General features: G+C 40.2%; 1 protein-coding gene across 1 annotated transcript in view; it reads left to right on the top strand.

Annotated features, from left to right (window-relative positions):
* PRKCE (protein kinase C epsilon) overlaps positions 1–21293 on the top strand; it is a 661730-nt gene that overhangs the window by 268133 nt on the left and 372304 nt on the right. The window lies entirely within an intron of this gene.

Genomic DNA, 21293 nt, shown 5'->3' with positions numbered 1-21293 from the left:
CAGTACTTTAGTCATTGTGCCACCTCACTGCCCCTTTCCCTTTTTCTTTTTTTGAAGAGGGGAAAGCAAGGCAATTAGGGTCAAGTGACTTGCCCAAGTTCACAGAACTAGTACTGACTAGTCACTCTTAAACTGACTGACCCTAGACTGTTGTGCTTTTTAAATTCCTATAACTGCTTTTAAAATTTTTATTGATAACTTATTTTTCAACGTGTCGCTCCTTCCTTACCCAGAGAGCTATTCCTTATTAAAAAAGAATGAAAAAAAATAAAGAGAAAGAAATGAGCTCAGCATACTCACACAGTAATGAAGTCTTATTCTCTGCATGGTATCATACGACTGTTTTTTGTTGGTTTTTTTTTTTAATTTTTTTTTTTTATTCTCTTCTTGTAAACAATCCCTTGAGAGAATATCTCCCCCACTGGTCTCTTTCCTATTTCTCTAGTTTGCTGCTGTACTGCAGTGATTTTGTGAGCTAGAAAATCAAGCCTAATAGAATTCTGTGTTAAATAAAAGTCACTAGGACCCAGAGGATCCAAGGGACTCTGGTCTTGAGTCTTTGTACTTCGTGGTCTTCGTGATGGCTGTTTTGGCTGCTCAGAGACTTTTTTTTTGCTTTTAGATTTGTGTTTCCCAGAAGCTTGATGCTTTTGAAAGTAAATAAATCAATCAAAAAGTGTTAAATGAGTGTCATAATGTGGTGGGCAGGGTGCTAGATGATGGGGATTTAAAGACAAAATTAAGATATTCCTTCCACTCAAGAAACTTTCTTCCATAAAGAATGGTGATATGAATAAATCTAAGTACATAAAAATAAGTATGTTCAAAATATAGGCAGCTAGGTGGTGTAGTGGAGAGAGTGCTAGACCTGGACTCGAATGTGGTTTTAGACACTTGTTAGCTGTGTGACCCTAGGCCAGTCACTTAACTTCTGTCTTTCTCAGTTTTCCCTTCTGTAAAATGGGGATAATGATACTTCACTTGTTTTGAGGGTTAAATAAGATACCATAGAAAGCTCTTTGCTGTCTTAGAGAGCTATAGAGTTGCTAGTTATTCTAACGATTATCGTTAGATGGGGCTCTTGAAGAGTCAGAAAGGTGCCACAGCCGAGAAAAGCTGCGCACCAAGGTACAGGGGACCTGCCCACAAGTTGGAGAAATGAGGGGAGGAAAGCAATTGGGAATATGTCTCAAAATCAGAGGTTGACTTTTTTTCTCTACACAAAACTTTTTTTTTTAATCTCAGTTCTGGGTCAGCTGATATTTCAGGACAAGCTCTGGTTTTTGCCAAGAGGCACTTGCAGAAATTACAAAAAACAAAACCAAAAAGCCAAGCATGGCTCCAAAGAAGAGATATGAGACACCCCCCCCCCCCCAACTCTTTGCAGAGGTGAAAGGTCCGTGGGTAGGTACATTGAGTAGATTTTCAAACATTTTCAGTGCATTGATCAATTTTGTTGATTTTCTCCTTGTTCATTTTTCTTTAAAAATTATTGCCATGTAGGATAGTTCTTTGGGAGAGATAGTGGGGGAAATTTAAGTGATATAAAAATACCAATAAAGTTTATTTTTAAAAAAGAAGTCCTTTTCAGGACAATCCCATGTAGAGAAAAAGCAACCTATTTTCAGATATATTTTAAAGCTGTTAATAGAAGGAAATGCATAATTTTGACACATGCTTGACTTGCAAAGTTCTTCTGAGAGCCTTCTCTGTAGCAGTTTATCAGGCTTCTGGATCTTCTACGTATCAGGTATCAATCACTTCCTCTATGAATTTTTCCTTCCCCCCCATTGCCCCTCCCCCCCCAACCGTTCCAGGTTATAATGATCTCCTTTTTTTCCTCTCAACAGTTTCCTTTGTTTTGGCTAATCTATGACTATGCAGAATCCCCATGTTGTTCCAAATGTAAACTTCTGAAAGGCAGTTTATCTTTATGTCATTTGTGCCTAGCATAGTGCCTGACTGTAGTAAATGCTTAATACATGCCCACTGAAGTGAATTATTGAATCTCTGGTTAATGCATTGGGTTTATATAGCCTTGACTACAAAAAGAATTTTTTAAAAAGCCTGCTTATGCATTTCCTTCCTTCCTTCTTTCCTTCTTCATCTCTTCTTTCCTTTCTTTCCTTCCTCTTCTTCCTTCCTCCCCCCCTTCCTGGTGGATTCAAGGGAAGTTAAACATCACTTTCCAAATCATCTATTCCCTTTTTAGTTTAAATAGCTTCTTTACCACTGTTTTACTGTTAACTTTAAGCATATTTCATTAGTAGAACTGCAATTGGAATTTGATTTAGCATTAAATTAATTGTCCCAAAGGATTTTCTTCCTACTTAGAACCTTGCTGCTTCCTCGCAAAACCTGGGTCTATTTCAGTCATTTTTCAGTGCAATGCAATTCAAAACATTAATTAAGCATCTACTGTGTGCAGAGCACTGTGCTGGGTGTCAGGGTTTAGAATTTAGGTAAGATACTAACCTGACCCCATAGAGCTTCCAGTCTGGCAGTACAGGCACCAACAGAGTTATTTTCTAGAGCTTAAAAAAATCAATATAGTGTTTGCAAGTGTGTAAGGAGTAGAGAGGTAGATGCCTATTTCTTTCCTTCCATTGTTATGAGTAAGACCTACTGGCACTAGGAAGATAGAGTCCAGTACATGCTTGTATGCCCCAGTCCTCTCCCTGTGGTTTGTCTGGTACTGGCAGAGGTGTTGGTAATCGTGGCTGCCTTCACTTCAATCACCTTCTCTCTGCTGTTCCTTATGGGTTAGTAGGAATTTGTTGTTATTATGGTGCATGAATGTAAAATGAGTTTACACAATTGCTCAGAAATCTCCATTCTCACTTAAATGCCTTATTGCATGGTGCCCTGGGTCATGGAACTCTATCCATAACAAACCATTAAGAGTTCCAAGCTCATGGCTTAACCCTCCTGTATAAGGCAGAAACTTAAACTACTACTTACTACATACTAGTGTGGAGAATACTGTGGGGGAAAGGGGAGGAAGGCTAACTAGCTACCCCCTACACATTTTCTCTCCTCACCACACTGTCTCTCTCAGGCTTCTCCCACCACATCTGTTCAAACTCACTCTACACTCAAAACACGTTATTACAGCAAGGAGCTCTTTGTTTCTGGCCCAGGTTCTCACCTTAATTTAACACAGATTCACTCCCTGTCTTCCTGTCTTATCTCGCTCAAATATATACTCAGAACACACTTTCATTTTCCACTGGATTCTTCACACCTAGTCATGTCTCCCAAATTACCTATTGACATGACAGTCCTAGAGGCTGCTTGGGTCAGTCCTGGAGAGCATAGAACTGAGGCCTAATGAGATGAGAAGGAAAACTTGCTCACTGATATACACATCTGTGTCCCCCATCCCCTTCTCAGCCCTGCTGTCAGGCTCCTGATGCTATTGCCAGTTGGTTATGTAGGCAGTGTAATGGAGTGAGACCTGGTAAATGTGGGTTTGAGTGGGCCATCTAACATAGGCCTCTTCTGTGAAATGAGAGGGTTTGACCAGGTGATCTTGAGGATGACTTCTCCCAGTATTTTTCGAGGCAGCTTCAGAGAGTCAATTGTTAAATGTTCGGTATTTATACCTTGAGTACAGTATAGTGTGGTGTAGTGTAGTGTACTGTAGTGTAGTATAGTGTCATGTAGTGTAGTGTAGTGTAGTGTGGTAGAGGTAAATACTACTCATCAGGGCTTGTTTTCTTATTTTGTTGATTACCTAGACTTAAAAAAGTGGTGGAGAACATGTAAAATAACTAGACAGAATAAAAAAAAAATATGAGAGTATACCTGCCAAAATAGACATAGGAACCATATGAATATAAACACAAAATGTCTTTTATGCAAACAAGTTAGAGCTAAATAATTAAAGTAATATTTATTGTTCATGGGTAGATAAAGGTAATATAATAAAAAATATCAATTTTACCTAACTAATCTATTTATGTAATACCATTCCAATTAAATGACTAAAAAATTATCTTACTGAGTCAGAAAAAATAATAGTAGAGTGCATTTGGAAGAGCAGAGGCCACAGACTTCAAGGAAACCTGGGGGAAAGGGACTAGACTCAGTAGTATTAGGCCTTAGATCATGTATGAGGTGAGAACGCTATTGAAGTGTAAAATGGATAATTTTTATTATTTAGATTAAAATGTTCCTGTGTAAATGCAACCTGTGGAGCCAAGAATAGAGGAAGTGCAGAAAATGGGGGGGAAATTTTCATAGTCTCCCAGATAGAATGTGATTGGGTCAGAATGTTGTTGTGGTGTAGGAAGTGATGAGAGGGAGAATTTAGAAAACCCTTTTTTTAGGAAAGATTATTTAGGAAATTATTATTTAGGAAAGAGTTGGACTTATGAAGAAAGATGTTCTCCACCTTCAGAGAACAGATGACAGGTGGAAGTAAGCATAATCCGGTCTTATGCATTTGGGTGTATGTGTATATATGTGTACATTTATGGATATCTGTGTATATATGTGAGCTTCATTGTACCCTTGGGGGAGGGGGAAGAGGAAAAAAATAAAGTAAAAAGTGCAAGTAGGGGACATAAGAAAACCTACAAGGAAGCAAAGAAAAGATGAACAGCTTTGAAAATAATGTGTAGCATTCATTATAGGTTTTCTTGAAATGGAAATTTATTGCTTCGTATTGAATCCTCTCTTATGTTCTGCTGTGTACTTGGCAATTTTTTTCTTTTCTTATTTTGTATTTATGTTTAAAATGAATTTTAAAACAAAAAAGAAAGTGGCCAGGAAAATTTAATAGAGGAGTTTAAACTTAAAAGGGTGCCCATACACCTTTGCCCCCCATAGAACTGATTGTTAAACATTTTCCCATATTTCCCAACATCTCACTCTGGACATTAATTTTTCTATGAATTTTCAATCTTCTTATTATCATAATGAGAGAATCATCATGACATCTCACTTCCCCTCCTGGGGCCTGTTTTCCTCATTTGTAAAACGAGAGTATAGGACTCAGTGAACTCTAAGGTCCATTCTTGGCTTCAGAGCCTTATTCTGATCAGTAGAGGGGGGAGGATGTTAATACATAGAGAGTAAAGCACAGGACAGTGGAATAAGCAGAGGAAGTAGAAGGAAGCCAGTGAAAGGCATTGACTTCTGTCTCATGTCCCTAACCTTCAAGGCTGAGCCCCTTACCTCTGCTTTTTGAAGAAGGTACTGAGGAGTCCTTCATCCCGTATGCTCCTTAACCTACTATCCTCTTCAAATTGGGATTTCTCTGGTGCAAAGCATTGTGGAACCCCTGAGAAAACTTTGTCTCAGGTCTCATGTTCACAAATCGTGTGATGAAATGAATAACCTTGTGGACTTCCATTTGAATGTGAATGTGTGTATGTGTGTGTGTGTGTGTGTGTGTGTGTGTGAGCTCATGCATGTGCATGGTCACGTACCAGTTTTCATAGTGTAATAGTAGATTTAGCTTTGGGGCAAGTAGGTGGTGCATTGGATATAGCACTGGACCTGGAGTCAGGAATATCTGAGTTCAAATTTGGCTTTAGGCATTTACTAGCTGTGTGACCCTGGGTAAGCGCTTAAGCCTCACTTTTCTCCTCTTTAAAATGAGCCGAAGAAGGAAATGGAAAGCTCCTCTGTTGTCTTTACCAAGAAAACCCCAAATGGGGTCAAGCAGAGTCAGGCATAACTGAAATGAGTGAACAATAACAACAGAAGTGGGTTTAGAGTCAGAGGACTTTGGTTCTTGTTCCAGCTCCCACCTTGGATAAATTGCTTCATATGTCTGTGCCTCAGTTTCCTCACTGGTAAATCAAGACCATTGTATAAATTTTCTATGACCCCTTCCAAGTCTAACTCTCTGACCCCATGATTCTTCATCTCCTGCCCATTCTAACCATTAGTCTTTGTTTTTCTCCTTATTTTCTAATTGGCTCTTCCAGTTCCCATTGCCAGCCTATAGTGGCTTGTTTTCTGCAGCTGCCGCCAGCCGAGGCATGACAATTTGTGTTATTGTGTATTTGGTTTGCACGCATGCACGGCATTGCTCCATTAATGTTTTCCCACATTTGCAGTCCATGCCTGGGCAGGATGTGTCGTGGGAGTTGGTAATAAAGCAGGCCGTCTCCTTTCATCTCTGCTGGTTTGTCTCTAAGATCGCTTTGACCCAGAGAGGGAAAAGTTCTGCCCGCCTTTCGTCAGAGACTGTTTAGAGGAGCCCATGGAGTCAGTGTGAGGGCAGCAGTCCCTGATTCCAACAGGTTCGCTACAGCCTCACAGAAAACTCAGTAAACATCTGTGAAATGAAAACCAGTCAAACAGGGAGGGGCAGTCTACTTTGTGGACATCTCAGAAGAAAGTAAAAACCACTGATTGGCAAGTGAACAGGGTAATCTTGGGAAGAATCTTAACAGAAAGCATCATTGTAGTCCTACCAAGTGATTTGGTCAGAAAAACACAAGGAAGTAATAATAAGAAAAAATAAACTCAGCTCAAGTCCAGGACTTGCTGTAATCTCATGGAAGGGCTGAGCTTGCAGGCATTAGAAAGTCTGAAGATGCTAGAATATCATCTCCAGCTGTGCTGGAAATGATATATGTCTACTATACACATATATGTCAGCTCACGCATGGTTTAGACATTTAGATGTTTGTCTCAAAGCAGTATAAACAAGGAGAAAACACAATCCCTCTTCTCGTGATTTTTAGGTGCTAATAAGTCAGTGCATCACAGAATGTCTGTCACATAGCAAGTACTCAAAATAATTTTGATGATGATAACAATAAAGCCTTTTTCTCATGTTTTTCTCCCCTTTTTAGAGGTCTTTCTTACCTATTATCCCATTAAATTCTCTCATCTTTACTTCTAAATATCTAAGACAGATGCTATTATCCCCATCTCAAAGATAAGTGTACTTGAGGCTCAAAGAGACAGAGGACTTTATCCAGGATCATGTAGCAAGTTAGCTACTATCCTGGCACTGGAGCCTGACTCTGTGGATCTTATGTAAAACCTACTTGGGCTATTGATCTTTTCCTTTTATATAGCCTTAACAATATAAAAGTTTTTTTCTAGAGGAGATTTTAGCAATGAGATTTGTATTTGAGAATTAAGAGGCAGTCTGGTATATGACTTGGTGTCTACATACCTGGTTCTGAATCCTGGATTCACTTTCACTGAGAGCCTAGAGAGTAGTACTGAACTTGATGCATGAATCGTTGGTTACAAGATGTTTGGGATTTCCCACCTGAGCAGAGACACTCACTTCGCGGTGCTAAAACTCAGTCTGTATGTGTGACTGAGAATGTTGATGCAGAACTCTGTACAACTAGAAACAGACCTTAGGTTCCATGCTTACCAAAGTTAATTGGAGAGGGTAGAATTGGAACAAGGACCAAAGTGAAATAGTTGTGGAAATCTGCTTGGTTCCAGTGATAATTTCTCTAGATGTGAACAAATATGAACTTGAGAGCACTGATCTTGGGATGAAAAAGATCTGGGACTGAATTCTGGTTTTATCACTCACTAGCTGAGTGGCTGGGGCAGCTAGGTGGTTCAATGGATAGAGTGCCAGGCCTGGAATCAGGAAAACTCATTCTGAGTTCAGATCTGGTCTGAGAAACTTACTAGCTGTGTGACCCTAGGCAAGTCACTAAACCCTGTTTGCCTCAGTTTCTTCATCTGTAAAATGACTTGGAGAAGGAAATGGCAAACTGCTCCAGTGTCTCTGCCAAGAAAACCCCAAATGAGGTTACAAAGAGTTGGACGTGCCTGAAACAACAAAGCGGAGTGACAATTGGGCAAGTCATTTTCCTTCTTTCAAGTCCTACTTTTCTTACATGTCATACAGTAATGATATTAACCTCCTTCACAGGGCTGTTGTAGGGATCCGATGAGATAAGAAATGCCAAAAGCTTGATTATCTAAGATGAAACAGAAATGTGAGATTTAATCATTGGTCTGTTTCTGAATTCCTGAGCCTTTATTGATTGCATTAATATATTAAAGTTGAAATGACAGGCTTTAGACCAGCGTCCTCTGACACCAAGAGAACATTTTTTGGCCTCCCCTCCCCTTCTCTGCCTTCCTATCCCTTCCTTTGGCTTGCTCAGATTAAAACTGCATGCTTTAATCTATAGTTCACCATTGACCTTTTTTGTTTTTTAAACATTTTTTGACTCGGACCATCCCATTAATTCTTTTCTTCTGAAGCTTCTTTATCTCACTGTAGACTTTAGCCAATGGGGAGACCTTTTAGCACATGTCTGGTGCTTTGGTGCTCTTATGAAATCCTAGCATTTCTCAAATGAAATGGAGCTCGGTACTGACCGTCTTCTGGAACACTCTCTTCCCCTTTGCAGTGACTGCTGCTGCAGTGAACTTTGAATCCCCAGGTGTGAGACAATTCATATCTAGACACCTGATGACATGAGTTTTAAAGTATTATGTTTTAAAAATATTTAGATGCATTCTCCCCTCCTTCCTCTCTTCCCTCCCTCCCCATAGGCAAGCTGTTCATCAAGACTGGCTTCCACCTTGCCCTCTTAAAGTGTGATTTCTGGAGCAGGAACTGCTTTAGCTGATAGGAATAAAGCTTCTCAGATTACTTGAGTTCTCACTAATCAATTAAATTTGGATCCACAAATTTGTGGGAGAAACAACTCTAATGGCTCATTTTCTGTAGTGCTTTGAGGCTATTGGACGTGGAAGAAAAACCACCTTCATTTCAGTCAAGGTTTCCATGCGACAATTTATTAACATATAGGCATTACTGCTTGGAAAGAGATTCTCCATTTCCTAGGTTAATCAGAACATCCCCTCTCTCACAAGTAACTTCAGAGTTTACATTTTATAGTCAATGTGAAACAAAAGATAAAATTCTACCACAAAGGTGGATAGTTTGAGTTTAGGGCAGAGGTGGGGAATCTGCAATCTCTAGGCCACATGTGGCCCTCTAGGTCCTCAAGAGGGGTCCTTTGATGGAATCTAAACCTCCAACGAATATCAAAGGGTTGCACTTGAGGACTTAGAGGGCCACATGTGGCCTGGAAGTCATACGTTTTCCACCCTTGGTTTAGAGTTTTTTAGGTAACTAAGGGGCTCAATGCATAGAGCACTGGACCTAGTGTCAGGAAGACCTGAGTCATATCTGCCCTCAACTCTTATTAGCTCTGTGACTCTGGGCAAGTCACTTAACCGGTTTGCTTCAGTTTCCTCATCTGTAAAGTGGAGATGATAATAGCACCTATTTCCCAGGATTGTGATGAAGATCAAATGAAGAAATATTCGTAAATCATTTATCCTTATCAATATTAGTGTTTTGATTTACCAAGCTGAGCTGCAGATGACACACCCTTGGAGAAAATATCTTACTGAAAGCAATCACTCTCTCTTTAGGGACTTCCCTTTCAATCTAGTTCTAAGCAACAGAGATACTTCTCTTAATTGAATTAAACAAAGTAATTTCCACTCTTGGTCCATAAAGGCAAAAAGCAAGTCTTTTACTTTCAGGGAATCAAGACCCTTCTGGAATTAAGACTTTTATTCAAGGAAGACCGATTAGATCTTGATTCCAGTGAGACTAAGAACCTAAGGTTAGGACACTGCCATGATACTATTTCTCAATATTTGGAATACAACTTTAAGCCTTAGAGCTACGTTTCCATGCAAAACATTCTTTGTAACAGCCCTGGCAGGCAGGCAGGATGAGTACCAAGTCTGCAGGTAAGGAAGCTGAGGCTCCAATAGTCAAGTCACCAAGCATTTTATTAAGTGCCAGGCGCTGTGCTGAGCATAGAGGACACAAAGAAAGAAGGAAAAAAAGTGTCCTGTTCTTAAGAAGCTAACATTAGAAGTTCAATGGAACTCTTAATATATATTAAGACATATAAACAACTATGTCAAACAAGATATAGACAGGATAAAGAGGAAGAAAGGTAGCAAGATTAAGGAGGACTGGAAAAGTTTCTTACAGAAGACAGGACTTGAGCCGAGCCTTGAAGGATCCTGATAGCTTAAGTAACCTGCTCATAGTCATGTGGCTAGGAAGTGTGAGAGTCAGGAAACAAACCCAGCCATTCATGATGCCAAGTCTGGTCCTCTTTTGACTTTATTAAAGTGCCTCTATTGACAAGATTCTATAGATATTCTGGGAAAATATAGAAAAGCACAAGACATGACTCCCTCTGGCAAGAGAATTATAGTTTGGTAGAATGGTTAGACAAGTCTATTTTGATACCTCATCACCATAGATGCTTCCTCTTTCTTTCACAGGTCAAAACTCATTTGTACTGACTTAGATATCCATGTCCTTCCTTAAATACTCCATGGGGGTTCATACCAGTCAGTCTAAACATGTATTAAGCACCTACTATGTGTCAGCCACTGTGCTAAACTATGGGAATTAAAATATGAAATAAAAGGACAGTTCCTGCCTTCCAGGAGCTTCCAGTCTAATTAGGAGGATGACAACATAGAAAAGGAAGCTGAAAAGGGGAAGGGTGGTAATTGAGAGAGTAGGACAAAGTGGTACAACCACGTAGAAAAGGTAGAGATGACAGCCATGGGGACTTTTCTTAAATGGTGGCTTAGGAGGAGCTCTTTACTCTCCATTGGGATGAGTCCTGGGGTGGAGGATACTGATGAGGTATGAATAATGAGGCTGATTTGATTTTTCTGGGTGGGGAGGTTCCTGTGGGCATGGTGAAGTTGTACAGTCACATGGTAAATGAAGGTGTCCTGGAAACTTTCTTTTGTGTCTTTTAATATATTGTTGTATATATAGCACTTGGCCTAATCATCTCTTACCCTACCCTTTCTCTTGTAACATTATCAGCTTACCTCCTTTTCTGATCCTCAATGATTTTTTTTAAACTAAAAGAACCATCATGCAAAGTAAAGTGCAGATAAGTTCTTACATGATTGTGTGGTGAAGGTAAGAAAAAACAAAAAAGAACATAACACTTTGTGCTGAGGAAGACCCATAAGTGGCACAGCACTAGCAAGTGTCTGAGGCAGGATTCAAATCCAAGTCTCCTTGACTCCAAGTCCAGTACTATCCTGCATACCACACTGCTTCTCAACCAGAATGTCAACGTGTTAGAAACAAAATGCATCTGGAGAGAATTAGTTTAAACTCTGAAATGAAGTCATCCAATTTAAGATACTTAGGCTTCCCTGATAGTGAATCATAAGTCTTTAAAACACTTTTCTTCTCCCTTTTGGACATGTAGCAATAGTACCAAACATTCATGTTAAGCAAGCTCAAGAACTGCAAGTGAACCAGAAGGATGAGTTTAGTAAGCACCATTCTTTCAGGAAGTAATTGATCACATGCCTTTGCTGATTTCGTGTTTATGGAAAATGATAGCCATCATGCTGTTATTTTGCTTTGGTTTGGCTCAGGGCTAAAAGAATGATGATTGTGACTGACACTTTGCTCTCCCTTTAACAATTAAATTGGCCATGTCATGTGTCTGTGTGAACGTGGCAGTGTCAAATTAGAATTGCTTTAAGTCCCCGGAATCTCAGACATCACAGAATGCCAGGGCCAAGAGGGATATTTGTCCCGTTCATTTCTTATTTGTTCCCTCATAGTGTGTAGTTCAGGGAGCATAAGATCTTAGATCCAAAGCTGAAAGAGAACTCAGAGGCTCTTCCATCCAGCACCCTCATTTTGTGAATTAAGAAACTGAGGTTTAGGTAAGTGTAATGGCTTGCCAAAATTAAAAAATATAGGGCATTAGAGGTAGGGTTTCAATCTAAATTCAAGCTCCAGAGGGCTTACCACACAATAAGATTTCAATACTACTAAATATATCCTAAGTGAGCTCAGGTATGGATTAGAAAAAGGGCAGCTAGGTGGCGCAGTGGATAGAGTCAAGTCAGGAAGACTCATCTTTCCAAGTTCAAATCTGGCCTCAGACACTTACTAACTGAGTGACCTTAGATGAGTCACTTAGTCTGGTTTGCCTCAGTTTCTTCATCTACAAAATGGAGAAGGAGATAACAAACCTCTCTAGTATCTTTGTCAAGAAAACCCCAAATGGAGTCATGAATTGTTGAACATGACTAGAAAATGACTGAACATCAACAGGGATTAGAAGAATTCACAACGTGGCGCCAAGAGTTAGGTGCTCTTGATTCTAGCTGTGACTGCCAAGAACTACATAACCTTGGACACATCATTTTCAGCTCAGTGACTTTATCTATAAAAAAGGGAGGTGGTTGGACTAGGTGATCTCAAAGTTTTTTCTTTGTTTTGTTTTTCCAGTTCTGCAATTCTTGGGACTTCTTGTTATATTGTGCATAAGAAGCTTACAGTTTGGCCTGGAAGTAAGACTAACATACAGAAAACTAGTAGAGAATAGTATGATAGTCTATAATCAGTTTATATTTAAATTTCAAGGGATCAAGAAGAAATTTATATCTGAGCAATTCAGTGGAATTGTATGTTTTGTGAAAAGAATTCCTGGAGATATTTGGTGTGCTTTTTGGTTAAAGGAAAATCCTAGAGATCTTTTGTCTGGACCTCCAAGCAAATTACGAATCAGAAGGACACATGGGAATTATTTTGTGAGAGATATCTTTGGGTCAAATGGTCAATTTACATGAAAGGATCAGATATCCCTCTGGTCCTACATATAATAAAGCAAACCAGTTTGGAATTATGCATTCCAGTAGCAGTCAAGTAGTGTTAGACCTCAGTCGTGAAAGAGCCCTGAGAGAGATTTGACCTTAGAGAGTGGAGTGGGAAGATTGAGTTTCTCAATCATCGACCGGGTCAGAAACTTGGTAACTGTCTCTAGAGCAGCAGTGACTGAGGGCAGTGTCTGTCTTCAGAGATAAGAGAAACGCTGAAGAGGCCAAGAGCCTCAACAAAGAAAGACAGCTATCCCTTCAGAGACCTACACCCAGGAATTGTGAAGGAATACACCAGAAGAGTATCCCTAGAAATGTCATAAAGACTCCTTGGAGGGAGAAAGAGACTTTGAGTAAACACTCAGGAGATGAGAGTCAACCCTTTGGCCACATGTACTTTTGGTTCAAGTCTGTTCTCCCTACAGACCTTGTGCATCTGTCTGTTCAAGTTTGAGTTGGACCTCTGAGGTCCCTTCCCCCACAGAATCTAAAGGGACGCGTCTGACTACTTTAAATTTCTAGTAGAAACTAAACTGATGATTTTATGAACCAGGGCTGTGCTCCTGGATATGTAGAGTTTGAGTTCAACCATTGTTTAGAATGAGGCTCTGTAGCAAAATTCAAGTTGAGGAGATTCCCATGCCGACTAACATAATGGCAACCCATCCCTTTACAAAGTGATATCCACTTTGGGTCAAATGGGCAGTTTACATGAAGCAGATTTCCCACCACACACTGGGGTTCAAATGGATTGTTCTCACAGTTTGCAACTGGGACCATTTTGCTCTTAAAAGCACAGTGAGCTGAAATTCTTCGACTCAGTCATGCATGTGCCAGGGCTTTCATTGATGGATGACTTCCCAGAGGCAGCTTCTCCAAGCTTTCAGTTGTCAAGTTCACGGGATTTGCATGGGGTCATCACATTGAAAATGCAGATGGAATTTCTGTTCTTTTCTCCCACTGCCTGCCAAGCCCAGCTCCTCATAAACACAGCATGGGAGCAGACTCAGAAGTGGGTGTGACTGCCTACTTTTACTTTCCTAACAATGTCCACTCTGTTATGCTCTGTCAGGTTGGCAGTTTTTATCTGCGTAGATCATTTTGTATTCAGTCTTCATTTTTTTTTTTTTTAGCTTGAACACAGTCCAATGAGTCTTCAGCTCTAATGAGGGCAGAAAGGTACTGGAGGCAATACTTTGCCAGAGGACTGAGAGAATCCTTGGGGGAGAGTCAGCCTCTGATTAGTCAGGCATTGGCTGTAACTAATCAAGTCAACACTATCCAATGGATTTGGGCAGAGCCCTGAGTTGGATGCTGTGGAGAAGCCATAAGAAAGAGAAGAAACACTTCCTAAGAATGAAAGCTATTCAAAAAATGAAATGGACTGCCTTGGAACTCAGAGGGTTCCTTGCATTCAAGCAAAGTTTTCGTGGCTGACTCAAAGAGTAGTAGTTGTAGTGGGGGCCATTTGGGGGATATGGGTTGGAGTAAAGGATCTCTTAAATGCGTTCTAATTCAGAAATTCTGTGATTGATTAGAGCTTCTGATATATACGGCAAATTAGGACAGGCAGCAATACAGTAGCACAAAAATGGGAATGCTCAGTGGGACCAGTGAGATGAGAACTTTGGCATGCCCACTCTACTCCCCTACAAATTTATGAATGAAAAACATGTATAAAGTGTTTCTTATGTGCAAAGAATTATGCTAATGGCTGGGGATACAAAGAAAAAAGCAACATAGTCCCTGATCTCAAGGAGCTCACATTCCAACTAGGGGAGACAGATCAGTTGTGCCATGTGCAAGTCAGATGAAAGATCCAGTGTCCATAGGATGCAGTGGCAAAGCAGATAGCAATAATGCATCTTCTTTAATGCCATTTTCATTGTTGGAACCCTGTCTGATGTTGAACTATTGGACAATGACAAGGGACTTTGCTGGTGGGAACTTTCTTTTAAGTAGTTGGGATGCCTGAGAAGGCAGAAAGATCTATCACCTGCAGAGGTGGTTGATGGGTCACATCTCCACAAGGATCAGTCACTTCCATGTAGCAGCCTTGGAGTACAGAGCTGGTAGCATGCTTGGTGATCTAGGGAGCTTTGTTTTTCCCAAGCCTCTTGGGCTTTACCTGCCTACCAGTGGTAGTTGGTCCATGGTTAGTGTTGGTGGGAATGGAAAGCTCCTTTATTCACAAAGGTACTCCCCTCAATGATGGCTGTAAACAGGATCAGTGATCTGGTACATACTACAGTTCTGGGCTCTGAGACTCTGAGTCCTGGGTTCTCTCTACCAGGATCCCTTCAAGGAGACAATGGCTAAGGTGGTTTGACCCACCTGGCACATTCTACCTCCTGCCTCTCTCTATGACTATATGAATCCTACTTAGCCTTCAGAACTTGTCTTAAGTTCTACTTCCTCCATGAATTCAGTTCAGCAGTGATTTACCAAGCCCTCTCCTGGGTTAAAATTACTCTTTTCAATAAGTGCTAAGCTGTTGGGGATGGAAGCTCAATTCCATGTGGACAGTCTCGGGCGGGTAAAAGTGGGAACTTCTAAATCTTAGAGTTCTCATGAGGCCCCCCAGAAAACAGCAGGGAATCGAGGAGTGAGACCGAGCTATCTCGTGTATTTCCGCCTCTTCCTGTGAGAAACGTGATGGGAGAGAGCTCTCCCCGCCCTCAAGATTGGCCCGGGTCTGGGCACACCTATTGTTATCTAACAGGCACGGTATTCAGGTGCAAACTACGCGGCTGGAGAGCTTAAGTAGGGTCAGGAAAGCCCGAAGGCGCTCTTAGTGCGAAGGGGCCCTGACAGGACAGAAGGCTCCATTTTTCCTCTCTTCGCTCTCCCCTCCCCCTCTCTCCCCACTTACACTTCTACTTCCAATCTCTTACTGTAAGATCTTTGCCTCCTTGGGAGACTTCTCTCTCCCTCCTAAGGAAGAGCTCCCCCTGCACATGTAACCAGGACCCTGAATAAAGCCTAACCCTTGTTCCACTCCGGAAAGTCTCTTCTCTCATACGTTTATCCGGTTTGGCCAACCGAAGACCTGGGACAGGTAAGGTAAGACTCGGGTAGCCCTCAGGCCTCTAGGCCTGGCATTAAGCCTTCCCTGACTGCACCACTCAGAAGTGGCCTGTCCTTTTTTGAACTCCTCCAGTGCTCTCGAGTTGTATGTGCTGACTTGTCAGTGATATCACACATTTGTTTGTTTGTTACTTTTTATTATTTTTACTTGTTTTATTATTTTAATATAAATATAATTTATTACATTTAATTTATATATTCATGTGTCTTTATATATATTTAATTTATGTATTATTTTACTACTTGCTTATTACTTTCATGACCATATTTTTATGCCAAAATACTTTTAAAAGGCTAGATTCTAAAAGATCATCTTATCCTCTTTTCTTTAATTTGAGATATATTTTGTTCAATTTACTAAAGTCAAAAGCCCATTTTTATTATACCTTCATCATCAGGAAAAGATCTCCCTTCCTCACTCATGTCAGAATCAGAGCACATCTGAGCTGGCGCCATCATGTACATGCTGTTCAGAAGGGTTGGTGAGTGGGCCCCAAGGCTTTCCTCCAGTCCTCCCTCTGAGGCGGGGCCACTACTTCTGTAGCGAGAACTTTCTGGCAGTCCTTTGATTTCACGTCTTCGCACTGATCATCCCCCGTGCTGGAAATGCCTCCATTTTTGTTTCTCTGGCTTCCTTTAAGACTCCACTCAAGTCATACTTTCTGAAGGAGCCATTCCCCACTCCTTCTTCCCCAGTGCCTTCCCTCAGGTTGCATTACATTTGTACTGCGTGTATCTTGTGTATATAATTATTTACATGCCATCTCCCTCATTAGAATGTGAATATCTTGAAGGCAGGGACAATGTATTTGCCTTTCTTTGTATCCCCAACACATAGCTCAGTGCTTGGCACATAGTACAATAGTCTGTAACTGTATGTTGATTGACTGATGATATTAAGCCTAAATCTGCCTCTCACCGACTTTTAATCATATCTGTGTATTTTTAATGGGTAGTTTCTATTGCCCTAACTAGACCATGAGCTTCTTGAGGTCAGGGACCCTGAATTATTCTTCTTTGTCAGCAAATATTTGCTGATTGATTGACAAATCAGATTTTTGACTTCTAGTTCAAGCACAATGAGACACCTCTGTACCAAAAGGGCCTAGGCCAATCAGAACTTATTTAGTTTAAAATGATTAGTAAAAATAAGTTGATGAAAGAGAGAAAATTAAGAAGCAGTTTTGCTGATCAGCCACTAAATAACCCATGCTAGGTTGTAGGATTCTAAGAAGGTTCCCCTATCTTAGGTGGAGAAGCAGTCATAGTCTAATAAAGTCTAATAAAGATGAATAGGATAAATTTAAAAAAAGAAAAAAACCCACAAGATTGGATATTGTTAAAGCTGTTAAGAATTTGTGAGACTTAGTGGACGATTGAATAGCCTCCTAAGGGAATAGGGAGACTCCCTCGGGCTTCTTTTTAAGTGGCCCAAGATGATATAAGTGATTCCACTTCTCATTCCCTAAGACCCTTCTCAGACATAAAACGGGATCTGAGGGAGGCATATTTGCTCTTACAAGCCATTAGCAATGAGCGTTCCCCTAGGACCTAACCACCAGGGAGGGCAGAAATCAACAGAACAATTCTTTGATTTATGAATGACATTAGTTCCTGAAGATGCAATGTGAATAAAGTAAAATTTTTTTTGTTGAATCCTATTGTCCCACTGATCCTCACCATACATTTTGAGAGGTCTTCCCATAGGGAAAACCTCTCATTGCTCTGAACTGATAATTTTTATTAGGAAAGGCATCAAACTGGAAGCCTGGTTCTGTGACGTTGCTTAGTGGTGTAATACTCCATTAGTAATGTGTCCAGCCACAGTTTATTTTCAAGGATGTCAATAGAAGGAAGACAGGAGGAAAGAAAGAAGGGTGGTATGAACAGAAGAAAGGAGAGAAAGGGTTATTACGGATGCTTTAGATGTTCTTTCTTGATCAATTACCTACTATGTGTAAGGTCTTATGAGATCTGTGATCTCATCAACATGGGTATTTCCTCCCACAATGCAGTTGGCAAGCCATCCTTGTCTACCCAACCTGTGTGACCCTTGGCCATGTCCTCTTACAAGGGAATCACCTAATGTGCTAAGGATCTTCTCTGGTTGCCCCTTTCTCTTATCATGTGACCTGTTTATCCTTTTTGGGGGATCACATATTTCTCTGATGACATCTTTTTCCTAGTTCTCCTTTCCAGTTCCTTCAAAAGAAAATAATGAATATACTGTGGCCTCTTCCATTCCTATGTTCCTTCACTTTGCTCATTGCGTAACATTTATCTTTAATTCAATTGGAGGTTATGGTAATTGGTGACCTGCAGCCCCAGTACTGCCCCAGGTGGTATTAAGGGATGAAGCAGAGGCATTAGCAACGCTCAGTCAAAAATAAAACAATGCTGGTTCTCAAACAAGCACTCATAAATGAAAGAATGTATAACTACATGCTAAGCCATAAAAGTCATTTCAGTAGGAGGGAATCCTCCTGGTTGAGATGTGTGTGTGTTGGGGGTGGGGTGGGAGGATGAATTTCAAGAAAGCTGTCATGGAGGAGGTATGCTTTGAATAAAACCAGACTTCTGCCTCCAAATCTAATGCCCGTTGCTTGGCACTCCCTATATTGTGCTGTGCCACCTCTCACCCAAGAGGGTTCTGCAGCTGGCTGTCAAGAGCTGGCTCCCTGATCTGACTCTTACATTTTCAGTGTGATCATTTCACACTTTGAAAAATGGGAAATGCTACAAACCAGGGCTTGATTTACTATTTTGTTGATTGTCTATACTCTAAAGAAAATGATGGAGAAAATGTTAATAATTCAGATTAAATTTAAAAGCGTGTGGTGCATGCGTTCCCTCCACCTCCCCCCAACAGGCTAATTATTAAACACTTACCAGGATGCTTCTGATCTCAACACTCCATACTACTTTGAAATTTGCAAAGCGTTATACCAACTTTCAATATTAATAGCCTATTGAAGCTGGAAAAGACCTTGTATTCTAATCTCTCCATTTTAGAGATGGTGAACTTGAGGGCCAAGGACAACATTGCTACTCCACACAAATGCAAGGCAACAAGGGATCTAAGAATCTCAGAATCTTAGGACAAACCATGAGAGGGCATTCATTTCTCTCCTATCTCTGGGAAGCATCAAGGGGAAGGACACTTGAGGGAATTTCCCAGTGAGCCATTGCTTTAGCCACTTCAGGATTGAAGATGGCAGCAGCTACGTGAATGGAATCTGCCCTGTTTTCTTCGTTTAGTCTTTCATTGTGCCCCCTCGTTTTCAAGAAAGACAATATAAAGTATAGTTTGTGCCAATGAATCAGGAAATCAGCTCTATACTGTAAATATCATATTGTAACCAGCTTCCTCTTATAAAACAGTAGGTATTTTGGGCAAGTATGCCCTTATCAAAGCGGTGAGTATGAAATTGTTGTTTTCTGAGTGGCATACCACAGACGTTTAGTGTACCAAAGCAACATCTGCCCTCATTGAGGACCAATAATCATAGTTCTTATTTCTGAGGTTTGTAAAACACATAGTGCAAGGGGTCAGAGACTCCTGGAGTCTCAGACGTACCTCGTTCACCACAGTGACCAACCATGATTCCAGATGGCTTGTGATGAAACTACCCCACCTCCTGACAGAGAGGATGAACTCACGGTGTAGACTGAGGCATGCTTTTTGCATATAACCGGTGATGAGATTTGTTTTGTTTGACTGTGTGTGTCTGCCATTTGAGTTTTGTTTTTCTTTTTCAAGGGGAAAGGGAGAGAAAAAAGGGTTTTATGAAAAAAATTGAAAAAGAAAAGTAGAGAAATATATATCAGTGATCATCTTATTATACAACTTACATACAAACTCATATACAGCTTGCCAACTTACAACTTACCAACTCATACATACAAAAGAATCAGTTATTATCCCATTTGGCAGATGAAAACACTGAAGTCCATAGAGCAGAAAGGACTTTTGTGAATCTTGATACTCTTCTACTGTTCTTTTTATTATTCTAATCAATGTATGCTTGCATATATGTGTTTTTATATATGTAATACCTATGACCCAGATGTTTTATGTGGTTCTTCAGAGGTTCATATGTAACCCCTGAAGCAAGGAAAATTTGCCATTCTGAATTATATTCATACTGTGATTAAAGTTATATTTTGTCCTTACAAAGACATGAATAGATATTTACAAGATAGAGTTGTATTCATGAAACAAGTGTACTTGATAGGAAAATTAACAGTCTCTAGCTGCTCTGACCCTTTGTTGGGAGCATTCGCAAATCTAGAGTTCCACTTCTGCTCAACTACATATTTGGGTAAAGAAGATAACGTGGCCAAAGTGACTTCTTTGCGTCCTGTTGTTTTTGTGAATGACATAGTTGAGAATAGATACAGCTGTTGAATGAATTAGTGAGTATATAGTCCGTGTTTCATCAAGTGAAAAGAGCACTTGATGTTGATAGAGTCCAAAGGACCTCCATTCTAATTTTGGCTCCACTCATTTTTAGCTGTGTGACCTTTTGCAAATACTTAACCTTTCTGAGCTAGAGTTCCCTCATCTAGAAAATGGGATAATACCTTCCCTGACTAATTCATAGAGTTGGCTTTGAGGTTCAAATGAGGTGATATATGGGGCAGCTTTGTCGGTGTCAAAGGCTATGTAAATTAGTGTGGTTGGTATTGTCATATTGGTATTTGGATTGTTTGATGTGTATCTGAGGGAGAGAGCCTGGCCTCTTTGGGGTGGGGGAGTGGACTTGGAGTGTTTATTTTATCCTCTTCTTTCTAGTCTCAATATCAGTAACCTGTGGGAATACTAGAAAATTTCCTTTCACCATTTTTCCTTCTTTTCTGCCTGACTAAATGTAAGGCTCAGGGGGAAACAGCACTGACCTTATTTGTAGGGGGAGTCATCCTCAAAGTGCTGTCTCTTGCACTTCTCCCAAATTCTCTCCCCATTGGATTATTTTCTTTGAATTGACTAGTGGCCCCTTTCATTTCCTCCCAAATTTTCTTTTTTTAAAATTATAAATTTGAAAACCATCTATAAACATGAACATTTCCATATTCAAAGAACAAAAACAAGAATTATATTAGAATCCATTTCTCATTTCTTATGGTATGGTAATATTCCATGACATTCATATACCATAATTTGTTCAGCCATTCCCCTATAAACACATCCCCTTGGTTTCCAATTCCTTGATGTTGCTAGCTCTTTTGAATATGAGAAGTGCTGAAATCAGGGCACTAAAGGAAGAAAGGTTTGATGTAGTAGAAGAGAGAGAGAGTTTTGTAGGATGAACCACTATTGGGAAAACGATTCATTTGTTCAAAAAAAATTAAGTGTTTACCTTGTACAAGACACCATGCAAGGAGTGATTAGTCATAAACAACTGTCTGAGAAGGTCTTGCTGTATTTCATGGAGAAGGTGTCACTGGCATTGAGTCTTGAATGATGGGTAAAATTTCAATATCCACAGATAAGGGATGAGTTAATAAAGGGTATTCTGGGTGTAGGAAATGAAGTGAACGAAGGTTTGGAGATGGTAAAGTATAGGGTG

Source organism: Notamacropus eugenii, chromosome 1 (assembly GCF_028372415.1).
Source record: "Notamacropus eugenii isolate mMacEug1 chromosome 1, mMacEug1.pri_v2, whole genome shotgun sequence".
Classification (NCBI taxonomy): Eukaryota; Metazoa; Chordata; class Mammalia; order Diprotodontia; family Macropodidae; genus Notamacropus; species Notamacropus eugenii.
Note: the sequence above shows the minus strand (reverse complement) of the source record. Positions and strands in the feature narration are given on the sequence as shown.